This window comes from Tamandua tetradactyla, chromosome 4, assembly GCF_023851605.1.
Source record: "Tamandua tetradactyla isolate mTamTet1 chromosome 4, mTamTet1.pri, whole genome shotgun sequence".
In the NCBI taxonomy this organism is placed as follows: domain Eukaryota; kingdom Metazoa; phylum Chordata; class Mammalia; order Pilosa; family Myrmecophagidae; genus Tamandua; species Tamandua tetradactyla.
The window spans coordinates 31,790,627-31,813,469 of NC_135330.1; the positions used below are offsets into that span (position 1 = coordinate 31,790,627).

At 41.9% G+C, this 22,843-nt stretch overlaps 1 pseudogene; it reads left to right on the forward strand.

Moving 5' to 3' along the window:
• The first annotated feature begins 16,768 nt into the window (after nucleotides 1-16,768).
• On the forward strand, nucleotides 16,769-17,725 carry LOC143680199 (proteasome subunit beta type-5 pseudogene; annotated as a pseudogene).
• The last annotated feature ends 5,118 nt before the right edge of the window (nucleotides 17,726-22,843 follow it).

Consider the following 22,843-nt stretch of genomic DNA (forward strand, 5'->3'; position numbering starts at 1 on the left):
ATGGAGGAAAGTTGAATGTATATTGCTAATTGAAAAAGCTACATATTGTATGATTCCAACTATATGACATTGTAGAAAAGGCAAAACTATGGAGACAATAAAAAGATCAGCAGTCGCCAAGGTTTCAGAGAGGGAGGGGGAAGGGATGAATAGGTGAAGTGTAGGGGAATTTTAGGAAAGCAAAGCTATTATCTATGATACCTTACTGATGGATACATGACATCACAAATTTGTCAAAACCCATAGAACTGTACAACATCAAAGAGTGAACCCTAGGGTAAACTACGGGACTTAAGCTATTAATAATGTATCAGTATCAGTTCATCAGCTATAACAAATGTATCACAGTAATGCAAAATATTAATAATAGGGAAAACAGTGTGCAGGGCAAGGGCGTGGGAGTTTGTATAAGGGAACTCTATTTTCTGTGCAGTTTATCCATAATTCTAAAATGTCTATAAAAATGAAGTTTATTATTAAAAAAAAAGTTAATTAAGTAAAAGAACCAGGCCAAGGAAGATTTCCTTTCCTGTGACTCCTTGCCTTTTTATTTAATATATCAGGTGTTAATACAAAGCAATGAAGCAGGCTTCATAATAAAAGCAACAGAAATTTATTTATTCAAATGAATAGAGTTGGTGGAGATTTAGAAGGCTAATAAATAACACATCTTTCTTCTTCACCTGAGGATGAAAGTCAAATGAGAGAGATACACAGGAGTCATGGAGATAGAAATCAGAATATCACCAATGTGATTGACAATGAAGCTTTAGATGTGCCCAAGAAGGTTTGCTAATATTTTTCATCCATGTTAATCAGACCCATTCATGCAGGCTTCCCCACTGGGTGGGCTCCTTATTTCAGGACCAAGAGAGCTGCAGGCTAGCAGACCTGAAGGTAGAGCCCGGTCCTTCTTCCAAACTCACTTGCATAACAGGGTGTTCTTAGATCCCTGGGAGGAATGAGTTAGGGGTTAGAAGGCAGCAGCAATGTTTTTCTAGTGGATAGCTCTCCACACGGAGACATGAAACCAGGAGAAGTTGGCTCTTTGATCTCCAACCCAATAGTTGTCTCCTTCCAAGTAGACCCCTTGGAAAGTACCCTCATTTTACACTGCTGACATCACTCAGAATATTTTGGTCTCCTCTCTGGGAATCCTCTCCAGAGCACATAGCTCATTCTTCAAGCACCCTTGGTTTGGGCAAAGTTTCATCGCTGAGCCTGAAACAGTCAAAAGTCATTTGACATAAGCAGTAGAAACCTTCTGGGTCAATATGAGGGCGACAGTAGAGAGAAGAATGTGATTTCCTTGTGTGGCAGGTAAACTGATCCTGAAGTTGCAACAATGTATTTACAAATGACAGCATTCTTGGAACAAGGGCATGGTTTCTGAAGCTAAAATTTGGGACATGTGATCTGACGAAGACCTTTAAAGCTACTTCCAGGTATAAGAGACTTTTTGAAATACAATTTAAATGCTGAAATATTGAACTTCTTGACATAATTCAAATAGTTTATAACAACACCTGATGAAATTTTGATGGAGAACTTTTGCATAAAAACTTAGAACATACACCTGGCATGCATGAAGTGCTTACAAATTAACATCTTTTAAGGCAATAGTTTCCATTTCACAAAATTGCAGTGTATTTATGGGGAAAAAAAATCAAGCTCATTATTTTATGGTTAAATCTCAAACGTGGACATTGAAAAGAGAGGGTTTGACTCTCCTTTTGACTCTTACCAGGAAGGTAAATCAGCTGTACCAGATCACCTTTTAATCAGAGGAAAGATTGTGCTTCGAGTGAATAAAACATTTAGCCTACTACAGCAGTTTAGTCTTAGAAGAGGGATTGACCATATTTTCCACTACATTTACATTTGCATTGCTTTTCAATTCATTTCATGGGGCAACCTGTCTCAGGTTTCCAGGGCTGCTAGTCCAGTTAGCTTAAGCAACAGGAATTTATTGTCTCATGGTCTGGGAGGCCAGAAGTCCAAAATCAGGTTGAGACTCAGAGTCTGTAGCATTCTGGCGCTGACTTACGGCAATCCTTGGGGGTCTTGGCTTGCATGTCTGCCTCCATCACATGGTGATACACTTCATTCTCGGGCTTCTTCTGACTCACTGCATCCAAATTTCCTTTGTTTGTAAGGACTCGACTCATATGGATTAAGTGTGGTCTCATCTTAAGAGAATCTTAAATGAGTTCACAACTGAACCAGTCATAACATCTTCAAAAGTCCCATATTGGGGCTCACACCCACAGGACTGAGAGTTAGGATTCCAGTATGCCCTTTGTGGGGGACATGATTGATTTCCCAACGCTACCTCTAGGGTTTCAAAAAGTGGACAGCACAGGAAGGTGAGGCATTAGAAGTTAAAGTTAAGAGCCAAAAGCTGATTCAGGAGCCACCTCTTAAAAACCCTGGTAGCCAGAGAGGCTTGCCTCTTCCCCCTGGAGAGAAAAAGTTTTGCACAGGGAATCAGAAGAGAGGAAAAGGACCAAGGGATTGGGGAACACAGGCTGAACAAAAATTGCGATAACCAGAAAGAAAAAAGTATTTAATTTCTTCCACTTCCTCAAAAGAATGGGAGAAGTGGGAGAAGGAGTGAAGTCAGGCAGTGGAAAGCCCAAATAAACGACACTGTTGTAATAGGCCTTAAGATAGCTTAAGAAATATGGGGCTTACTCCTATCAGAGAATGGTGACATTTAGGAAATGGCTCTGGCCTCGTGGTTCCCGTCTGCATTCTGCAGGCTAGGAGCACAGAGGCCCCCAGTGCCACATTATCATAACATACGGCTCTTCTATGACATCCTGGAGGACTCCCATTAGAACTTCAGACTGTTCGCCCCTCTGCTCGGAAGATATTTTGACTGCTGTCCGGAAGACAGGAACAGCTGGGCTGTTAAAGTCAACAGGCTCCCACTTCCACACCGACCAGATTGTGTCATAATTGGAAATGTAAAATACGCCTTCCGCTGCTTCACTTTCCACGGCAGGGTAAAACCTGTTTGTGTTTCCTGCAAACCCCAGAAAGGGCCAGTCCCAGCCTAGGGTAAATACTCCAGCCTTGTTGGTGAGAGGAGGGAACTGAGGCCCCTGTCAGGTGCCCATGAAATTTATGAACTCAGCAGACCTGTCTGGGGAGAGGAAGTGGGTATGGGGGACTGGAGGATGCCAGAGAGGCTGGGATGTAAAAACCGGCCATACTGACCATATTAGTCTTGTACATGAAATGTCCTCATCAGTTTCCACCACCTATCAACAAGAGTCTTCTTGCCCTTCAAGTTTCGGTGCAAATCCTGCCTATTACAGGGGACCTCCTGGGCCTCCTCGTCCTCAAAACTCCAGCATTTCACCAAGTTGAACTTCTATGACTCCTATATTTTGCTCTGCTTTTTTGGCACATGGACATTCTCTAGGACAGCGGGGTCTTCCACGGGACCAAGCCCTCATTTCTTAAGTTGGTTTTTCTTCTTTTCCTTTAGTCCCAGTATCTTAACCCTTTCCTGAAGCTTACACTCCCTTTATACTTTCCCTGCACCCATTCTCAGAACCTGCTCCCTTCACACACCATATGATCCCTTCTCCTTGGGTCTTGGAAGCTGCTCAAGCTCTGTTATCTAGGATGAGTCTAAAATGGGTCTATCCTGCCTTCAGATTCAGCTGCCAGGTGTATTCTTGGGGGACTCTGAGTCCATGTGGGGGAGAAAGGACTTTGGGAATTCACTATTCCAGTTTGCAGTTCACTCTTTTCCTGAGCATCTAAATAGAATACATATTTCAAGCTACAGGACTTGGTTTCCTGCCCAAAATCCTCACCAAGGCTATTCAAGAGACACATATTTCTCATGTTAATGTAATTTTGAACTAATTACTCTTTTAAAACCCTTTGCTCACTCCCAATCTTCCTGCACAGTGAAAGATACTGTGCCCAATTTCTTCTCCACAATTCCTGGGTTCCTACCTGACTTCTTTGGTGGCTAGATGTGAAGAGGGTGAAAGGAACTATCATGGTATTTAAATACATTAGGAGTTTTCTCCCCATCTATAATGCAAATTCCTTTTTATCCTCTGCAGAATCTAACATAGAACCAGGTCCAGGATTGTTGCTTAATATATGCAATACTTACTGAATGAGGCAATGAAAAATGGCATTAGGGTCTCTGATCAGCTGAGTGCCTAACTATGTAGGTTCCTTCCTTTCATTGCATCATTTAAGTAAGTTAGGGATCATGGTCCTCATAGTACAGATGGAAAAATTGAGGCTCAAAGTAGTTTAGGAATAAGTGTAGGGACACAGAGCTAGCTAAACAGCGGAGCTGGAATGCAAATTCATGTCTTCCAAACTTCCATACTGTCTCTACACTGCATCCTTTCCCCCATTCCATAGTTGCCCAGGACTGGGCATCACATTTCCAAGGGTCCACCAGAAGGCCATCCAGGCAAACAATTAAGATACTCTTCAATCTGGGGGATTGGAGCTCAAGATGTTCAAAGCCAGCAGAGCTCCCCCTGCCCTGTGGAACAGGATCCCATAGCAGGTGCCCAGACTCTCAGGCAAAGAGGTAGCCCTTTAACATTTGTGCTGATATTACCAACAGTTCTGACCTAGCTTTTGCCAGGGAAGGCTGAGGTGGCCAGCCCAGGAACACAACTCTTAGATACTAACTTGGCTGTGAGTTAAAAATAGGAGGCATTAATAATTTGCATTATTTTTTATTGACAAGACTCAAGCCAGAGAGTCAGCACAACCAGCCAAGGCCCCATACCCAGACTAAGCTCTGACTCCAGGTCAGAAGACAGGTTTTCATGAATTTTTTAGCATTACAACCCTTTTTCCAATGAAATTGTACACAGAATTCCAATACAGAAAACCAGAGCGCCATCTGCCTGGTCTCCTTCTTTGTGGTTTTCCCAGCTCCTTCACACACCACCCATCCACCCCTGCCCCTGGGGCACCTCTGGCTGAAGAACAGTCTCAGAATTACTGTGATGAGCAGTAGAGGCTGTAAAAGATGGTGGAGGTGGGAGAAGGTGAGAAAGTTGAACCTCAACTTTGTTCTTCACAGAACCCCTTGAAGTGAGCTACTTTCTCTTTAGAGAGTAAATAATGGGCACAGGGAAAGAAGGAAGCCTGACACAGGACCTGTCAACATACAGGCACAGTCAACAACCATGGTCAATCTTGGTCAACAACCAGTATTTTGAAGGATTATTTGACGCTTCTCTTTATTTTTTCTTTCTTCAAATGTCAACAAGTACTGCTTTAGCTGGATGAAGCATTTGGCTTTGCTTTTCCTGGTGGGAAAAAAAAAGAGGTAAACAGTAAGCAAGAAAAAGAGGATAAAGGGTGATAAATTCAATCTATAGTAGATTGAACCCATTGTGAATAGGATCTCCTGAAGATGTTATCTTTAGTTAAGGTGTGGTTCAACTGAATGAGGGTGAGTCTTAATCCGGACTACAGGTGGCCTTGCAAGTAGAAACAAACTGGAAGCCAGAGTCAGAAAAAGCTATAGGATGGAGCTAAAAGAGGAAGTCAGTAGTAGCCAGGAAAGAAGGCAGAGGATATTGCCATGTGATGCAAGTCAGAGATAAAAACCAAAGAACCCTATGGATTGCTAGAAGCCAGCACCAGAATGTTAGGGGATACTTAGGGGAGAAAGCATTACTTGGCTGATGCCTCGAGTTTGGTCTTCTCCTAGCCTCAAAACCTTGAGCCAACAAATTTCCATTGTTTAAGTTGACCCATTATATGGTATTTGTCATAGCAAACTGGTAAACTAAAACAGATGCTTAGGGGTGTCCTGGAGGAGAAATCCAGAACTCAGAAATGGAGATGGAGGTGGGAGGACTTGGAAACTTTCAGCCTTGTGACATCACATTTTGGAGTATTCAGTCTGTCCCTCATTTTACAGATAAGGAAAGGGAGTCCCCAAGAGGCTAACAGATACAGCTGAGATTATAAAGAGAAATGGCATTTCTCACAGACTAAGGAAGTCACTTACTAAACAAGGACCCATAGACATGGATTAATTCTATCAGCAAGTATTATGAGTTCCTACTATGGCCATGTAAGGCATTTATCTTGCAGATATTTGTAAGCCATTAAAGCTGTCCAGGGATATGACTCAATGGGTAAGTTAGAAAAGAAACTTGGGCAGCAAGGTGGAGTATGGATTGGAGGAGAGCAAGCCTATACCCAGATACCCAAGTTGAAAAGTCAGTACAATATTTCAGGCAAAAATCAAAAGGGAAATATTCAGAGGGCATCCAAATATTTAAGAAAGAGTTCCTGGCTACAGATGCAAATTCAGGGCTTACCTATGCATAGGAGCAGTTGAAGTCTTGAGTGGGGATGCAGACACCTAGAGTGAGATACAGTGGGCACCAAACAAAGATTCAGGAGGAAGAAAGAGACTTCAAAGGAGGGGTGTTGAAGTTAAGGGAGTAAACAAAAGAGCAGTGTCATACCACTGATCACAACAATATTATTCACAATAGCCAAAAGTGGAAGTAAATCAATATCTATCAAGAGATATATGGATATACAAGATGTGATATATACATTCTAAAAAATATTATTCAGACATAAGAGGGAATGAATCTCTGATAAATACTACAACATGGATGAAACTTGAAGACATCATGTTGAGTGAAATAATCCAGTCACAAAAAGACAAACATTGTTTGGTCTCACTTGTATGAAATACCTAGAATAAGTAAATTCGCAGAGCTAGAAAGTAGATTACGGGTCACAGAGACTGGGAGGTAAGGAGAATGGGGAGTTATTGGTTAATGGGTACAAAGTTTCTGTCTGAAGTGATTAAAAACATTGGGTGATGGATGTTGGTGATGGCAGCAAAATAATGTGAATGTAAGGACTTCCGGAGAAGATGGCGGCTTAGTAAGACGCGCGGATCTTAGTTCCTCCTCCAGAACAGCTACTAGGGGAGTAGAAATGAAACAGAACAGCTCCCGGACCCACGACAGAGATCAAAAAGACAGCGTACCCCATCCTGGAACAGCTGACTGGCTGGGAGAACCCGCTCCGGTGAGATCGCCGAGGGGCGCGGGCTTCCCCAGGCCGGGGCGGCAAGCAGCCGAAGTCCCTTCCTTCCTCCTTCCCAGGCCAGCTGGGAGAAGTGGACAGGTGGTCCCCTCAAGCCACGGCGGCTGACGACCCCCCGACGCGCGGCCCCCCGGACCAACTGGGAGAATTGGATTGGAGACCCCCAGGCCACAGAGAACGGTGACCGGGGTCCCTTCCAGAACATGACTTCCCGGCCCAGCTGGGAATGGTGTACTCTCCTGGGCCACGGCGGCTGGCGCCCTCCAACCACGCTTGGCGCCCCGGGCCGACTAGGAAATTCGGTTGGGCGCTCTCCTGGGCTGCGGTGGCCAGCGACCCTCCTCGCGTTCGGACCCCCGGGCCGGCTGGCACTCTCCCAAGCTGCTTCGGCTGGCGAACCTCCCCCACGGTGAGAGCTTTCCAAAGTTAAAGGACCCACAGCACCTTTTACTGGTGGGACCCACAGACAAACGTGTGCCACGAGCGCCACCTACTGGGCAGGATAAGAAAAACAGAACCCAGAGATTTCACAGAAAAATCTTTCAACCTGTTGAGTCCAACACCCAGGGAAATCTGACTAAATGCCCAGACGCCAGCAGAAGATAACAGATCATGCTCAGAAAATTGAAAATATGGCCCAGTCAAAGGAGCAAACCAATAGTTCAAATGAGATACAGGAGCTGAGACAACTAATGCTGAATATATGAACAGAAATGGAAAACCTCTTCAAAAACGAAATCGATAAATTGAGGGAGGACATGAAGAAGACATGGGCTGAACAAAAAGAAGAAATAGAAAAACTGAAAAAACAAATCACAGATCTTATGGAAGTGAAGGATAAAGTAGAAAAGATGGAAAAAACAGTGGATACCTACAATGATAGATTTAAAGAGAAAGAAGACAGAATTAGTGATTTTGAGGATGGAACATCTGAATTCCAAAAAGAAACAGAAACTATAGGGAAAAGAATGGAAAAATGTGAACAGGGGATCAGGGAACTGAAGGACAATATGAACCGCAAAAATATACGTGTTGTGGGTGTCCCAGAGGAGAAGAGAAGGGAAAAGGAGGAGAAAAACTAATGGAAGAAATTATCACTGAAAATTTCCCAACTCTTATGAAAGACCTAAAATTACAGATCCAAGAAGTGTGGCGCACACCAAAGACAATAGACCCAAGTAGGCGTTCTCCAAGACACTTACTAGTTAGAATGTCAGAGGTCAAAGAGAAAGAGAGGATCTCGAAAGCAGCAAGAGAAAAACAATCCATTACATACAAGGGAAACCCAATAAGACTATGTGTAGATTTCTCAGCAGAAACCATGGAAGCTAGAAGGCAGTGGGATGATATATTTAAATTACTAAAAGAGAAAAACTGCCAACCAAGACTCCTATACCCAGCAAAAAAATGAGGGAGAAATTAAAACATTCTCAGACAAAAAGTCACTGAGAGAATTTGTGACCAAGAGACCAGCTCTGCAAGAAATACTAAAGGGAGCACTAGAGTCAGATATGAAAAGACAGAAGAGAGAGGTATGGAGAAGAGTGTAGAAAGAAGGAAAGTCAGATATGATATATATAATACAAAAGGCAAAATGTTAGAGGAAAATATTATCCAAACAGTAATAACACTAAATGTTAATGGACTGAATTCCCCAATCAAAAGACATAGACTGGCAATATGGATTAAAAAACAGGATCCTTCTATATGCTGTCTACAGGAAACACATCTTAGACCCAAAGATAAACATAGGTTGAAAGTGAAAGGTTGGGAAAAGATATTTCATGCAAATAACAACCAGAAAAGAGCAGGAGTAGCTATACTAATATCCAACAAATTAGACTTCAAATGTAAAACAGTTAAAAGAGACAAAGAAGGACACTATCTACTAATAAAAGGAACAATTAAACAAGAAGACATAACAATCATAAATATTTATGCACCGAACCAGAATGCCCCAAAATACGTGAGGAATACACTGCAAACACTGAAAAGGGAAATAGACACATATACCATAATAGTTGGAGACTTCAATTCACCACTCTCATCAATGGACAGAACATCTAGACAGAGGATCACTAAAGAAATAGAGAATCTGAATATTACTATAAATGAGCTAGACTTAACAGACATGTATAGGACATTACATCCAACAACAGCAGGATACACCTTTTTCTCAAGTGCTCATGGATCATTCTCAAAGATAGACCATATGCTGGGTCACAAAGCAAGTCTTAACAAATTTAAAAAGATTGAAATCATACACAACACTTTCTCGGATCATAAAGGAATGAAGTTGGAAATCAATAATAAGCGGAGTGCCAGAAAATTCACAAATACGTGGAGGCTCAACAACACACTCTTAAACAACAAGTGGGTCACAGAAGAAATTGCAAGAGAAATTAGTAAATATCTCGAGGTGAATGAAAATGAAAACACAACGTATCAAAACTTATGGGACGCAGCAAAGGCAGTGTAAGAGGGAAATTTATTGCCCTAAATGCCTATATCAGAAAAGAAGAAAAGGCAAAAATGCAGGAATTAACTGTCCACTTGGAAGAACTGGAGAAAGAACAGCAAACTAATCCCAAAGCAAGCAAAAGGAAAGAAATAACAAAGATCAGAGCAGAAATAAATGAAATTGAGAACATGAAAACAATAGAGAAAATCAATAAGACCAGAAGTTGGTTCTATGAGAAAATCAATAAGATTGATGGGCCCTTAGCAAGATTGACAAAAAGAAGAAGAGAGGGGATGCAAATAAATAAGATCAGAAATGGAAGAGGAGACATAACTACTGACCTCACGAAATAAAGGAGGTAATAACAGGATACTATGAGCAACTTTACGCTAATAAATACAACAATCTAGATGAAATGGACGGGTTCCTGGAAAGACATGAACAACCAACTTTGACTCAAGAAGAAATAGATGACCTCAACAAACCAATCACAAGTAAAGAAATTGAATTAGTCATTCAAAAACTTCCTAAAAAGAAAAGTCCAGGACCAGACGGCTTCACATGTGAATTCTATCAAACATTCCAGAAAGAATTAGTACCAACTCTCCTCAAACTCTTCAAAAAAATCGAAGTGGAGGGAAAACTACCTAATTCATTCTATGAAGCCAACATCACCCTCATACCAAAACCAGGCAAAGATATTACAAAAAAAGAAAACTACAGGCCAATCTCTCTAATGAATATAGATGCAAAAATCCTCAATAAAATTCTACCAAATCGTATCCAACAACACATTAAAAGAATTATACATCATGACCAAGTAGGATTCATCCCAGGTATGCAAGGATGGTTCAACATAAGAAAATCAATTAATGTAATGCACCATATCAACAAATCAAAGCAGAAAAATCACATGATCATCTCAATTGATGCAGAGAAGGCATTTGACAAGATTCAACATCCTTTCCTGTTGAAAACACTTCAAAAGATAGGAATACAAGGGAACTTCCTTAAAATGATAGAGGGAATATATGAAAAACCAACAGCTAATATCATCCTCAATGGGGAAAAATTGAAAACTTTCCCCCTAAGATCAGGAACAAGACAAGGATGTCCACTATCACCACTATTATTCAACATTGTGTTGGAGGTTCTAGCCAGAGCAATTAGACAAGAAAAAGAAATACAAGGCATCAAAATTGGAAAGGAAGAAGTAAAGCTATCACTGTTTGCAGACGATATGATACTATACGTCGAAAATCCAGAAAAATCCACAACAAAACTACTAGAGCTAATAAATGAGTAGAGCAAAGTAGCAGGTTACAAGATCAACATTCAAAAATCTGTAGCATTTCTATACACTAGTAATGAACAAGCGGAGGGGGAAATCAAGAAACGAATCCCATTTACAATTGCAACTAAAAGAATAAAATACCTAGGAATAAATTTAACTAAAGAGACAAAAAAACCTATATAAAGAAAACTACAAAAAACTGTTAAAAGAAATCACAGAAGACCTAAATAGATGGAAGGGCATACCGTGTTCATGGATTGGAAGACTAAATATAGTTAAGATGTCAATCCTACCTAAATTGATCTACAGATTCAATGCAATACCAATCAAAATCCCAACAACTTATTTTTCAGAAATAGAAAAACCAATAGGCAAATTTATCTGGAAGGGCAGGGTGCCCCGAATTGCTAAAAACATCTTGAGGAAAAAAAACGAAGCTGGAGGTCTCGCGCTGCCTGACTTTAAGACATATTATGAAGCCACAGTGGTCAAAACAGCATGGTATTGGCATAAAGATAGATATATCGACCAATGGAATCGAATAGAGTGCTCAGATATAGACCCTCTCATCTATGGACATTTGATCTTTGATAAGGCAGTCAAGCCAACTCACCTGGGACAGAACAGTCTCTTCAATAAATGGTGCCTAGAGAACTGGATATCTATATGCAAAAGAATGAAAGAAGACCCATATCTCACACCCTATACAAGAGTTAACTCAAAATGGATCAAATATCTAAACATTAGGTCTAAGACCATAAAACAGTTAGAGGAAAATGTAGGGAGATATCTTATGAAACTTACAATTGGAGGCGGTTTTATGGACCTTAAACCTAAAGCAAGAGCACTGAAGAAGGAAATAAATAAATGGGAACTCCTCAAAATTAAACACTTTTGTGCATCAAAGAACTTCATCAAGAAAGTAGAAAGACAGCCTACACAATGGGAGACAATATTTGGAAACGACATATCAGACAAAGGTCTAGTATCCAGAATTTATAAAGAGATTGTCCAACTCAACAACAAAAAGACAGCCAACCCAATTACAAAATGGGAAAAAGACTTGAATAGACACCTATCAGAAGAGGAAATACAAGTGGCCAAAATGCACATGAAGAGATGCTCAATGTCCCTGGCCATTAGAGAAATGCAAATCAAAACCACAATGAGATATCATCTCACACCCACCAGAATGGCCATTATCAACAAAACAGAAAATGACAAGTGCTGGAGAGGATGCGGAGAAAGAGGCACACTTATCCACTGTTGGTGGGAATGTCAAATGGTGCAACCACTGTGGAAGGCAGTTTGGTGGTTCCTCAAAAAGCTGAATATAGAATTGCCATACGACCCAGCAATACCATTGCTGGGTATCTACTCAAAGGACTTAAGGGCAAAGACACAAACGGACATTTGCACACCAATGTTTATAGTAGCGTTATTTACAATTGCAAAGAGATGGAAACAGCCAAAATGTCCATCAACAGACGAGTGGCTAAACAAACTGTGGTATATACATATGATGGAATATTATGCAGCTTTAAGACAGAATAAACTTATGAAGCATGTAATAACATGGATGGACCTAGAGAACATTATGCTGAGTGAGTCTCGCCAAAAACTAAAAGACAAATACTGTATGGTCCCACTGATGTGAACCGACATTCGAGAATAAACTTGGAATATGTCATTGGTAACAGAGTCCAGCAGGAGTTAGACACAGGGTAAGATAATGGAGCTGAAGGGATACAGACTGTGCAACAGGACTAGATACAAAAACTCAAAAATGGACAGCATAATAATACCTAATTGTAAAGTAATCATGTTAAAACACTGAATGAAGCTGCATCTGAGCTAAAAAATAATAATAATAATAATAATAATGTGAATGTAAGTAATACTACTGAATTGTATACTTGAAAATGGTTAAAATGGGAAATTTTGAATTGTATATACATCACTACAATAAAAAGTTTCTTAAAATAATAAATTATAATTATAAAAAAGAGCAACGTTACATTTTTCAAGAGACAAGAGAGTTTCTGAAGGGAGGACATGGCCAACCTTTAAAATATTCCATGAATTGAATTAGGAACTATAATATCTGGGTGACTGAGGGAAGCAGCAGGGTGAACTATCTGAGGATGTAGATGTAGTCAGGGGTTGTTTTTCTGGCAGTGGCCATCTAGAATAGCACAGGGGGATAACGGAAGTAGGCTCTGGCTCTGCATCTCCACCTGTCCCATAGCAGGACCTCTATCCCAGCCCAGCTCCTCCAGGGGGCTATAGTAGCCTGCATCACTGGTTTTTCCTAGAGCTGAAGCCAAAGCAGCTCTTCTTCCCAACTGTTCCCCCATGGCTGCCATGCTCTCCTGCAAGAGCTATCAAGACCACAGCTGGTCTTGAGTAGGACATTGGGGTATGCATCTACCCCATGGTTGTGATCCTCATAGACACTAGCCCAGTTACCCTCCCAGTTGCCACCTGTGCCCTGGCCTCTGTAGTTGCCCAAGCTGTTTGCACTGATATTATACTACTCCTACCAACCTCAAAGCCCTCTCATGAGGCCTCAGACAGGAAGACTGCATATGTCTGTCTACTCGTTAGAACTCACCCAATATAGCAATACATTTATTTATGTACTCCCCTAGTGTAATAATTAGCTCATCTATCTTAGAGTTGGTACAAGTTTCCTATAATGATTAGTAAAGGAATCAAGGTCTGGTAAAACCCCCTTGCTTCACTGGCAACACACTGAGACCTCCTGTCCTCAAATTGCTCCTGACCTATTAGGCACAAATCCTAGGAGCTTAACAGTCAAGCATAGAGCTACCATTTATCGAGTTCCTACTAATGCCTGGTGTTTCCTATACATATTTTCTCAACTCAAGCCCATGGGGAAGGTAATATCATTGCCCTATTTCACAAAAAAAGGGTAGACCAGAAGAACCAATGGTTGTACAGTGTGCAAAAAGTGATCAGCCCCCTCCCAGGTATGTCTGGGTTGAGTGGCCTTTACACAATCTTTTGCCCTTTTCCATATCTCAGACAGTAATAAGCTTCTGGCCTTGTCCCTCCCCAAAGATAGCAAAGTGAGAAGAACCAACCAATGGATCTCTTTCTCTTCATACTTGACTTTATATCCACCTACTACCAGATTGTGGAGGGCAGTAGGGTGGCCCATATCAGCCATGGCAAGGCTTCCAAGTCAGGGGTATTACTCCCAATCCTGAAATAGCCAGAAGATATATGTGGTCTTACTCCCAGAAAAGCTTTCTGATTTTCATACACACACACACACACACACACACACACCTATTTTACTTCCTAACTTAGTAAACCCATTTCCCCTGCACAGGACAAACCATAAATAAAACCCACCTTATATTTGGAAATGCGAGCCAACAGTCCGCACTAGTTCTGGCTTGTTTACAGCTGGCATTACTTCTGATTTAGTCTCCATCCATTCTGACCGACTGGTTGGTGTGTATGCCGTCCATAGTGGTTGGTTAAGTATTTTTAATATCAGCCCTGATTCTGGAGAAAGAGGCCAAGAGAGGTTACACAACATCTCCCCAGAGACCCGCAGCTGTTAAAAGGCAAACCCAGGATTCATACCTAGCTCTCACTCCACAGCCCACTGCTCCATATAGCATGACTCTCTGCCAGAATACATGGGTTTCCATGTAGAGAGGACCCCTACTGGTCCACCCAAACATGCACGACTTCCCATGATGGAAATTCAAAACTGACTCCTTTTAGGATCATGGTTACATGCAATAAGGAAAGAACTCTGGGGGGAGTTAAGTGATTAATTCCATTTTTGCAAATCTCATAAATTTCAGATGCACCATTTAGTTGAATGGTTGAGTCAAAACTTCTTAATTCTCTGAACTGGATTACTGGTTCCTGGGAAATGCCCACAATAAACATGCTTTCAATTTCCAGGACTTTGTGTTGTACTCTTTTAAAATCCTCAGCTTTAACAGGTGACCCTCATGAGTTTAGGCAGTAAACTGGCCAAAATACTGCCCAGATATGAGGAGACACTGAACTGAAACAGGTGCAAATAATCAACGTTCTTCAACTCCTGAGAAGAAATGTCCAGGAAACAATAAACAAGCCACAGACTTTGCAGCAGCATTGCCCTGCCAGCAGACTGAGCAGGGGGGCTGGAAGAAGGAATAGTGAGCTTTGCTTCTGACACTTCCCTGCCTCCCTAATTCAGTGGGACAGCAGTTCTCACGCTGTGTACTAGCCTCACCTGGAAACTCGTTAGAAATGCAAATGTTCAGTCCCACCCTCAACCCACTGAATCAGTGTTTTAACAAGCCCTCCAGCTAATTCTGGTGTGCAGTAGAATTTAAGAACCACAGCACTAGAGATCTCAAAGATTCAAAATTGGAGACTCTGCTCCTTTGTCCAAGAGAAATTAGGAACCCAAAGCCTTTTAAGAGAGGCATGTCTATGTGATGTAGGCAGAGTATAAACTTTGGAGTCGACAAATGTGGGATGGTGTCCTAGCTCAGCCACTTATTAACTGTGCGGCCTTGAGCAAGTCCCTTAACATTTCTAAGAAGCAGTTTCATCATTTATAAATTGGAAGTCATAAAACCTACTTTGCAGGAATTGGATGTAACATAAGTAAAGCACCTAGCCATAGCACCTCCCATACAAAAGGTGCTAAATTAAAAGAAACTATTATAATGATGCTTCATGTCAATCATCGAGCAGCTGTTGAGTATCTTTCTCTCCTCTAGGTAGAACTAGAGTAACATCCGCACAAGGGAGCTTAGCCTCCCTGGGGAGGTGGGTCAGCTTCCCTCCATGCTTTCCACAGAGCCAAGCATGGGGAGGTCAGACTTTAATCAGCTCTGCATGTGCTCAGGAAGAGTGGTGGGATCATATCAATCTGATCAGCACAGTTGGGGAGCAACAGACATGGAGCCCAGAGCCAGCTCCTCAGGGACAGAACGTCACCAAGGAAAAGCTGCCTTGTTCCTTCACAACAACATTCCCCTAATAAACCAGTTCTTTGAGAAACTTCAAATGCCACACTGAAGTGCAATGCAAAACTAATCAAGACTTTTGAGTTCAAGCCTCTAATCACAGAGCAGGGAGTGTCCTTACAGGTAAACCAAACAATGCTCTGTTGACATTTGCCTGGGAAAGAAGAGATGAAAGCAAAGAAGGGCAAAGTGGACACCTGAAAAATGAAAAGATGAACGTAACTTACAGCAGTGCTTCTCAGACTTTAATGTGAGTCTAAGTCACCTGAGATTCTGTAAAATGCAAATCTGAATCTGTAAGTCAGGCAGTGACTGAGGCTCTGCATTTCTGCAAATTCCCGGGAAAAGCTGATATTGCACTTTGAGGAGTGCTTTAGAACGACAATAATAATGCTTCCAAAGCGTTCAAAAATCTGGATTCCAATCCTGGTGTGACATGAGGACATTAAGAAAGATACCTAACCTCTCTGAACCTGTTTCCTCATCTATAAAAAGGAAAACCAATGCCTACCTCAGAGGATTGTTTTAAAGATTCCACGAGATAATGGACACGAGCACCTAGCATAGTGCCTGCCTCCTGTTAATCCCTTACAGAATGAGGCAGTGATTAATACCTTCTGTAACAGCAAGAACACAAAGGAAGAGAGAGCAGCACACTCATATGCTAGAAGACCCAGGCTTGATGGTATTTTAATGGGATGTACCTGCTGGCTTTCTAGCTTCTTCCCTGGCTTTTCTGTCTTTTTCTGCCCCTAAATTTGACCATTCCCAGGTTTGGACTTTGTCTCTCTCTGACTTCCTCTCTTCTCTCCATTCCATGGCTTCACAACTCCAGCTCTCACCCCCAACGAGATGATGCCTACATCACCACCTAATCCTGATTCTCCTTCCTGATTCTGGACACTGATTTGCTCTGTCTCTATGAGAAAATCCACTGCCAGTTCTATTCAACTTGCCCAAAAACATCATCAGCCCTCGGTAGACACGGCGCTGGCCGGCGTGTTGGAGAGGACGCTATGTGTGAACCAGCACAGCTCTTTTGGATTGGGAGGGCACACAGATCTGCTGGACCCAGTCCAGGACATCCCAGTGATAGGCTGAGTCTGGCCGCACCCAACGGGGATGTCCCATCCAAGCTGCCGATCAAAGTGCTTCATGGAGCCACCCTGGCCTTCAAGTTTTGTCATGGAATCATTGTTGTAATGGATTCCTGGCCACAGCAGGTACCTACATTGCCTCCCAGATGGTGAAGAAGGTGATAGAGATCAACCCCCACCTACTGGGCACCATGGCTCGTGGTACAGCAGATTGTAGCTTCTGGGTGTGACTGTTGGCCTAGCAGAGTTGAATCCATGAGCTTTGAAACAAAGAACGTGTCTCAGTAGCAGCTGCTTCTAAGCTGCTTGCTACATGGTGTATCAGTATAAAGGCATGGGGTTGTCCATGGGCACCATGATCTGTGGCTGGGATAAGAGAGGCCCTGGCCTCTACTATGTGGACAACAAAGGAAACAAGATCTCGGGAGTCACCTTCTCTGTAGGTTCTGGCTCTGTGTATGCCTATGGCATCATGGATCGGGGCTATTCCTATGAACTGGAAGTAGAAAAGGCCTATGATCTGGCATGATGAGCCATCTACCAAGCCATCTATAGAGATTCCTACTCAGGAGGTGTAATCAACCTCTACCATGTCCCGGAGAATGGCTGGATCCGAGTCTCCAGTAACAATGTAGCCAATCTACATGAAAATATATTCCGTCTACCCACTGAAGGAAGGTGGATGTGGCTGCTTGCATTTCTTGGGGTGATTGCTATTGGCAATATGGGTACAATACCCCATCTTCTGGTGGAAGAATCACTGATTGTGCTCTTTTTTTAGCTTTTGTAGGTTGACCTCTGTTTATCAGTTATTAATAAGTTGCTGCAGAGGTAACTATTCGTTTTACTTTCTTTGCTGCTAACATTACACTACTCAACCTCAAAAAATAAATAAATAAACATCATCAGATCACTCTGTAAACCAACCTGCCTCCTCATTTCTAGGTTCTGCGAATGCTATAGTCTTCTTAGATTAGACTGCACCTCTCCAGGTAGCCTTCCCAGGACAGGCAGGATGAGATACCGTTGATGTGCTCCAACAGCACCTGGCACATATCCTAGTATCCCACTTACCACACATTGCTGTAATTTCCTGTGCACCTGTTCCTCTCCACCATTGGGCAGGGATGTTCATGAGATTGGACCCATTGTCTCAATCACCTTTGATCCTCAGTGTTTGACACACGGTAGCCTAAATTCCAACCTGAAAATTGTTCCTTATCCAGGACATTTCTGAGGAAGCTTATGTATGCAACAAATCATGGCCCAATGGGATACAAGGAACCACTTTATTATTATCTGAGCCACTGGCCACCTCCCCACAGAGTTCAGGCAGAACTAAGTGGAGGCTCTCAGTTCCCCCAAGCCTGACTCCAAATCTTGGGTTCTTATCACTGCTGGATGATCATGTGGGTAAGAAACTCAAAACCCTGATGAGAATGCCTAGGAAGAAAAAGAGGGCATGGAGGGAAGGGAAAGGAAGAGAAGAAGAGAGGAAAGGAGGGGAGGTGAAGGGAGGGAGGAAAGGAGAGTAGAATGCAGGAGGAGGGAAGGGAAGGGTGGAGAGGGGTAAGGAGGGGAGGAGGAGCCTCTACCTTCTCTTGCCCTCCTTCTTAGCACTAGCTCCTCCACCTCCTCTTGCCCTCCTTCTTAGCACTTTAAGATGTAAATTAACTTCAGCTCTCTCTCAAAAGAAAAATGCAACAAAATTGAGCTAGATAAGATTATTTCTGATGGGTTGGGGAAAGAGAGAAAGTATAAACTCTCCCATTTCAGTAAACTTTTCCCTCTCACATTAGAAAATGTCCTAGATCTGTGATTCACACTGTTTAATTGCTTGATAAAATAATTAGTTGTTAAATAAAATGGTCTGTAGAAAAAATACACTTAAATGAAATGTGAGCATCACAATCACCCTCACATTCCTCAGGCTCCTGGAGTGCTGTGTCTCAAGTTCCTTCCTCTGCCCTCATTTATTCTACATTCCAAGACTCTAAGGACCTCAAAATGAGCCTTAATTTTAACTCAGAATCTACTCTGACTCTGTACAACCATTTATTTCATGAAAAATCTGTGCCTACAGTCTAGCAGGATATTTTGAAATATCATTAAACATGTTTTTTTATCCCAGGAATTTGGTGGCCTGAGTTTTCCACCAGCCCTCTACCCTCAGAGTCCAAGCTATCCATGGCTTTGGGTAGATTCAAGGGTAAGAAAGAGAAAAAAAAATTGAGTTTTCCAGGAAGGAATTGCTATGATATTCAAGTTCAATGTTTTAAATTCACAGAAAAGACAATAATCTTGAAAGCCCTGGTTTTCCTGTCCAAGAATGAAAGTGTCTTTGTGAATCCTTTAGAGTAAGGAGGATGGAAGACATGAAGTAGGAACTATTTGCCACTGCTGAAGGAGGAGAAGCTCAAGGAAAATCTCAGAGGTGACTATCCTAAGAGGGCCCAGCCTGTCCCTTACAGGGCACCTATTTAGGTGGTCGTCTTCTAGAAATCCAAGTGAAGAGAAAGGGCTTCGGTTCTCTGAGGATCTTCAACCCTAGTGGAGAGAGTGTATCACCTCTCACAACACACACACACAAGTTTCAACCCTGGAAATTTCAGAGGATCACTGGAGTTGGTGAGAACTAAATCAGACCTCGAGTCAGCTGGGCTGTGGCCAGGGTGCATGAACTGAACCAAGAGGACAGATCATACATTACACCAGCTGCAGATACTTAGCCAATGCAGTGAGAACCAGGATGATGACACCAAGTCTAGTGAGACCAACTACTCTACACCAGAGGTCAGCCAGGACCGGAAGCCAACACCCAAACCAGATGGGAACCTTCCCACCTCTCTTCATCACAGTCACATAAGCTTCTTCCTGCACTTAGAAGTTAGGTAGGTAAGAGGCAAGGATGGAGAACACTCTAATTGAATGGTGGTCCTAATATGAAGTTTGAATTTTTTTTTACTACAGAAGTTATGGGTTTACAGAAAAATAATGCATAAAATAGAGGGTTTCCACCACCCTATTATTAACACTTTGCATTAGTTTGATACATTTGTTACAATTGATGAAAGCAATTTTTTTTTATAATTGTACTGTTAACCATAGTCCTTAGTTTGCCTTGGTGTTCACTGATTGTGTTGCACAGTTCCATTGGTCTGTTTTTTTATTTTTTATCCTAGTAACATACGCACAGCCTAAAATTTCCCCTTTTGAAGTTTGAATTTTAAAATGACTGAGTTTTAATTATCTGAGAAGTAATGAAAAGAGACTATAAATGAAGCTATAACTCGACTAAGATATCTTTAATTGTGAAGATTGTCTTTCCATAATAGCAAAAATGTGAGCTAGTGACAGGTATAGAAAAACAATGTCACAGTTCTGCACATCTGAGACACTACATGTCTTAGTTCTGGGCAATAGTTAGAGCAAAATAGATGAGGTCTCTACTCCTGATGGAGGTGATAGTTCAGTGGGAAGACAGTCATTGAATAGACAATACCACAAATAATTACAGAACAACATTTTACTTGGAAAAGCATAAGGATGAGAGCAAGGAAGACCCTCTGTCCCAAAGCGTATCACCTGCCTGCCAACTCTGATGTCACAAATTCAACATCTAGAAGTTGATTCTGTTGGCTAGTCACTGCCTTCTCTTCATTCTTTTTTGAAAGCAAAGACTTGCGGGAGGAGTTACTCATGAAGTTGCTGATATTTCATTTTGCTAAAAGATTAAAAGCCAGGAAAGCTCTAAGAGACTACTCAAGAAGCAGGGCAGTTACACAAAAAGGTTCCCAAAACAAACCTGACTTCACCAACTTTGCCCTGGGTCATTCAGCCTTGCACAAAGGTATCTGGAACTTAGGAGAAGGTTAAAGTGATCCCGTGGGTATGATTTGACGCCTTATCATCTAGGGTGGTAGAAAGAGTACCCAGTTATCATGATGCCCGTGATACCTGAAAAGAAGTGTAGGCTCTTTCCTAAACTCAAGTGAACCTCAGCTTTCATCTTAAGTGCCCAGCAGAAAGCAGGGTCCTTCTTCCAGTGTGGACAGGAGATGCCATTGGTCATAAATCTCTCTCACTTCCAGGAAGCAACATGGCATCACTGTTAAATGCACTGCTCTGAAGTCCAAACTAAACTCAGATTGGGCTGCTTACCAAATGAGGAACTTTTAGCAAGTTATATAACCTCTTGGAACCTTCAGTCTCTCATCTGTAAAACATGAATAATAAGCATCAAGTCAAGATGAGATTAAAAGAGATACTTTATGCCATATGCTTTACACGATTCCCTGCTACTTACCTGGTGTTCAGAGAGGTAATGATATCAGGGCAGCCTCTGACACTGGGTAGGCCAGGGCTGCTCTACAGCCTGAGGACCAGCATCACCAGTATCACCTGGAATCTTGTTAGACTTGCAAATTCTAGGGCCCCACCCAGACCTATGGAATTGGAATCTCTGGGAATCTGTGTTTTAACAACTTTCCAGTTGATTTTTATATAAAGTCAAGTTTGAGAAGCACAATTCTATGGAATCACAAATAATCTTCAAATTACAATATGTGAGCAAATCATTTGAAGAGGAACAGTGGTGTTGAGTTCTTGCAAGCAGAGTAGTCCCAGGCAAATCATTTCTTCTGTGTAGACAGCGATACCCATCTCAGATACCTTATAAGAGTGATATAAGGATCCAATACTATGTCTGAAAGGGCTGTTTTAAATTTTGTTGTATGTGCCCATAAAATTTCCCATTTAACCATTTTCAAGTATACAATTCAGTGGCATTAATCACATTCACAACGTTGTGCTGTCATCACCACCATCCACTATCAAAACTTTTCCATCACTCCGAACAGATATTCTTTACCCATTGAGCATTAACTCCCCATTCCCTCTCCTGCTGCACTTGGTAACCTATACTCTACTTTCTGTCTTTACGAATTTGCATATGCTGGTTATTCATATAAGCGAAATCATACTGTATTAGATCTTTTGTGTTGAACTTATTTCACTCAACATGATGTCTTCAAGGTTTATCCATGTTGTAGCAGGTTTCTGAAAGTGCTTTGCAATGTATAAAACAACGTGGAAGTGTAGACAGCATTATTCTGCTTTCACAATAGAGCCCTTTGGAGGGAAAACAGCCAAATCCTTGGCTGTTCTTCTCTGCTCTTGGCAAAACTTCCTTCTGCCCTAGGAGGGTTGTGAGAACATTGACCCAGAATTCGCTGCATGTTTCCTTGGAAGAGCAAGCAAACGCTGACGGCTAAAACTGCTTCACAGAGTATCATAAGATCTCTGCAACTCAGACCCAACAGCTACTCCCTCTGGTTCCTGCAGTGCACAGTCAGCCCAGAACTATGGGGTTGTGCTTTGGGCACTTTCTGCTGATGGAGCATTGTTTACAGGGGGGCCCAGGATTTGAATTAGGACCCCATGGTTGGAAGCAATAATGAGTCAAGTTCATGCCTATATAAGGAACATCTTTGCAGTGGCCAGAACTGCTCAAAGATAGCATGAACTTCCCTAGATGGGAGTGAGATCCCTGACCCAGAAGATAGTTACTCACAGACTGCAGACCCTCTGGTAGGGCTATTTTATAAGAACTATGTTATGAATCGAATTGTGATTTCCAAAAAGACATATTCAAGTCCTAATCCCCAGACCTTTGAATGTGAATTCACTTATAAAAATAGAATCTCTAAAGATGTTATTAGTTATAATAAGCCAACCCAATATGACTATTATAAATAGAGGAAAATCAGAATACAGATGATTGTTGCAGAGAGAGAGAGAGAGAGAGACGGCCATGTGACTGAGGCAGAGACTGAGTTGACTGCAAGCTAGCCACCATCAGAACCACCAGAACCCTACAGACTTCAGAGGAGGCATGGCC